Source organism: Triticum aestivum, chromosome 6D (genome assembly GCF_018294505.1).
Source record: "Triticum aestivum cultivar Chinese Spring chromosome 6D, IWGSC CS RefSeq v2.1, whole genome shotgun sequence".
NCBI lineage: Eukaryota > Viridiplantae > Streptophyta > Magnoliopsida > Poales > Poaceae > Triticum > Triticum aestivum.
This window is the reverse complement of record NC_057811.1, coordinates 6,226,201-6,230,041: the sequence shown is the minus strand read 5'-3', so window position 1 is coordinate 6,230,041 and position 3,841 is coordinate 6,226,201. Positions and strand designations below refer to the sequence as shown.

The following is a 3,841-nucleotide window of genomic DNA, read 5'->3' as shown; positions in this document are numbered from 1 at the left end:
GGTGTTTAAGGATGCGCCCGAGTAGGCAATCATAAGCGAAAAGCACATGGATCGCTACTCCGGGGATTCGGTGCCCCCTAACTGCGGGATCACCTGATCATATAATATCACTCGAAGATAGGTACTAAACCACCGGCCGAAGATCGTCTATTTAAGGGCAGACGTTGGGACACATTCTCGTAATCACCCGGCAAAATATAGTCATCGTTGCGGCTGGATCTGAAGGTCCAAGACCCTCCGGTTAGTCCCGTCAACCAACTAGCAGCGCAGGACCATAGCGCACCCCACACAGTTGAGTGCAGGACCACTTTGTTAGGATGCAGAAGGCCGCTGCTGCCGCCTGCAAATGGGATCACGTCCACCGACATGTCACCACGAAACACCATCGGCCGGCCAAAAATGGCACTGCCACGGCTAAACATCCTTAGGTCTTTATGTTGAATATATGAGGAAATTACTACAAGATTTAATCCGAATAAGCACAAAATAAATCATTACAGCAATAACAGCGATTAAACTAATCATGTGGACTAGCATAGTAGATGAACAGATCGAACCTAGAGCACAAACTAGAAACATGAATTCTACAACGATCTCGAACAAGAAGGACAGAATCACATACGGTGCAACGGGAGCAGCACCATTGGCGTTGATGTTGTCACCAGAGGCGGCGGACGGAAAAAAATTAAGGTGTGGCGAACTGGCGAAGATGCGCGGCCGCACTGCGCCTTGCTGGCCGTGGTGTGAAGGATGCAAAGCAGCCGCCACTCGTTGCACCATTGCACCTTGTGCGGGAATGCCCTGTCACCCCACTTGCTCGACGCCCACCACAGGCCACAGCCGCCGTCGTCTGCTACTCCGCCTCGTCCTGACCAGTCGCTGCCGCGCACTAGGGTTTCTGCGTGCCGCCTGCGTGTGTGTCTCTATCTGAGCTGGGGAGCTGGTCCTCGGTCGGTTGGTTGAGAGAGAGAGAGCTTTTTTTTGAGAGAGAGAGAGAGATCTTTTTTATTTGAGAAGATTGAGTTTTTTTAGACAATTGAGAGCGCGAGCTTCTTTTTGAGACAATTGAGAGCGAGAGCTAGCCACAATGAAGTGTAAATGGGCCAACTGCTTCTGGATGCTGTATCTATGCGTGGCCCAAGTTTCAACTATGTCTGATTGGCGCATCCAGCGAACGGCCTCTCTCTTTAGCGATTTTTCCAGTGACGAGATTCAGCGTAGCCAACCGAGAGAAGTTTTGCTAAAAAAAACCCGAGAGAAGTGTGCGTAGGTAGAAAAATATTTTTGCACCAAAACAAGGTATGGAGGCTGCCAGACCTTGCCCACTGGGGTCCTCCGCCAGTGGTTGTCACCCATGTCTTTGAGGAAGACGACGGTTTCAAACCATACGATGCTGCGGCGGCTAGGGTAGACGTTAATCTTCCTGAGGAGCAAAAATATAGACAACGTGCATAGCTTTGTCTTCGGCTCATTCCCGAAACCCGACCCGACGCGTTGTGACGAGGCGAGCGAGAAGGAGGACCGCGCGTGTAGGTCTCCTCTTCTCATGCTCACACAAGTGGTAGAAGAGCTCACCTTATAAAAAGGTGCAACTCTCACTCAACTCACACCATTCACAATCATGCATGAATGGGCTATGAGAATTTCAGAATTTTGGTTGGGCTTTCGCCCAAAGGCCTACTAAAAAATTCCAACACTTTACCCAAAGCCTCAAGCCATCGACCATTAATCGCATCTCATCATTGAAGGCTATTGAAGCGGAGATCCCCTCCCACCTCCTGCCAGCTTCATCGACTAGTGTTGGGGCTTAGGCTTGACACTAATCTCTAGCAACGACGAAAAGGGAGGTGGGAAGGTAGGAGGCCGGCTTAGGTTTTTGTGGTGGCGGCTGTTGGATTAGCCATTTTTTCGGCAAAGCGTAACAACATATTACTACCAAGATCATACCATTTACACAATGTGAACACCTAGTCAAGATATTTTGGATTCACACAGCCAAAAAGATTTAAAAAGAAGAATAAGGCAAAGAAAGCTGATGCGGCAAACCATGCACAGCAAATAATCCGATTTATTCTGAACAATCTGAAATAAGGAAATGTCAAATTAACCGCATCAATATGGACAATGACACACGCAAACATCAAGCTAGCTAGCCAAGTTTATACTAGCTAGTCATCGACTATGGCATATACAGTAAAAGATACGCATACGCAGAGATAAAGGAGATGTACGTTATATAAAGTCTGACGACCAAGAATTAATCAACGGATGTGTAGCTGCTGCCTGCAGCAGCGGCGGCAATACGCACGTACATGTACTATAGTATATATGTGCACTTACCGATTTCGATTCTGAACTCTCAAGTCGTCTATCGGTAGCTTTGATTCCAACGCTTTCTTGCTTCGCATCATAAATGGCCACTACTTGTGCGAGACGTAAGATCATTGTCAACTCTAAGACGATCCCCAAGACGATCGAACAAGTACACTTGTGATCATGGGAGTAGCATATACAAACAGTCGAGATCTGCAGATAGTTTTAACTAGTCCAGGGGACTGCAAGATGACCCACAGCTTGCCATGATTGGTTAGCCTTCAAGCATCCATGAACGTGGTAAATTGGATTCCGCCATTTGGTGCAGCACCCACTAAAGGAATATGCCGATGTCAATGTCAATGATGAAAACTTCGAGGTCACCTCTGCAATGTCAACTGGATGTTTTTTTCGAAAAGGATGTCAACTGGAAGTTAACTGTGATCATTAATGGATGCTGGCATGTGTCGACTGTCGACTGAACATGGATGCGATTAGCCTGCAGCCACCTTGACAATTCTAAATCACCAACAGGCTATTAAGATATCCCCGCAGAAAAAGAAGAAGCATGCTAGTAAGATAAAAATCTATCGCCTCTAGCTCTATAAATAACCACCACATGGAAGCTTTCACTAGCAAGCCACATCATCTCGGTCTCTCATAATGGCGGGCACAAAACTAGTAACTCTTAGTTTTATTGTTCTCTTGAGCATTGGATTAGGCAATGCTGCAAGGGTGGCTAGATATGCTAGTACCTACGGAACAGGTTATGGAGGAGGGGAGGGTGGGGGTGAAGTGAGTGGTGCTGGCTCAGGTTCCGGAGCTGGGTCTGGATCTGGCCAGAGTTCTAGCAGTGGTGTACATGCAAACGGTGCCGGTGGAGGCGGAGGGGGTGGTAGTAGCCAATACGGTGGCAGTGGTTCTGGGAGGGGATCAGGTCTCGGTGCAGGCTATGGTCAGTATAGTGAAGGAAGAAATGGTGAAGTTGGTGGATTTTCTAGCACTGGCGGTACCGGCGGTGGCGATGGTGGAGGACAAGCGACCAGGGGTCAAGGATCTAGTGGCCATGGATCGGGCAAAGGTGTTGCATCCGGCTCTAGCGACGCCACTAATAACTACTACACTGGAAACAGTAATGCAGAGGCACATGCTAATACCATCGGTAGTGGCAGTGGATATGGCACAAATGGTGGTAGCGGTGGCGGTACCGTGCTGGATCTGCGTTTGCCGATGCCAATCCTTAACTTGCTTTTACCATGCGAATCTGTATATGGATCCCAACCCGCTCTCTGTCGAGTGGGTACCATATAATTTTTATTAATGTGTTTGTACTTTCATGTTATTTGTTACAAGAAATGAAGGGCTTCCTAGTTCCGATAATATGTTAGTAAGATACGAGTACAGAGCTTAACTGGAGTAAGTAGCAGAATGAAAGTACCCAGAAAGCCTTCACAGAAGAAACAAATCGAATAACTTCTCGAAACACAACAAAGTACTTGAAGTAAATGGTTCAAGAAATTGTAACCCA

General features: G+C 47.4%; 1 pseudogene; it reads left to right on the top strand.

Moving 5' to 3' along the window:
• The first annotated feature begins 2,976 nt into the window (after positions 1-2,976).
• LOC123142851 (glycine-rich cell wall structural protein 2-like) lies at positions 2,977-3,557 on the top strand (annotated as a pseudogene).
• Positions 3,558-3,841: the final 284 nt, after the last annotated feature.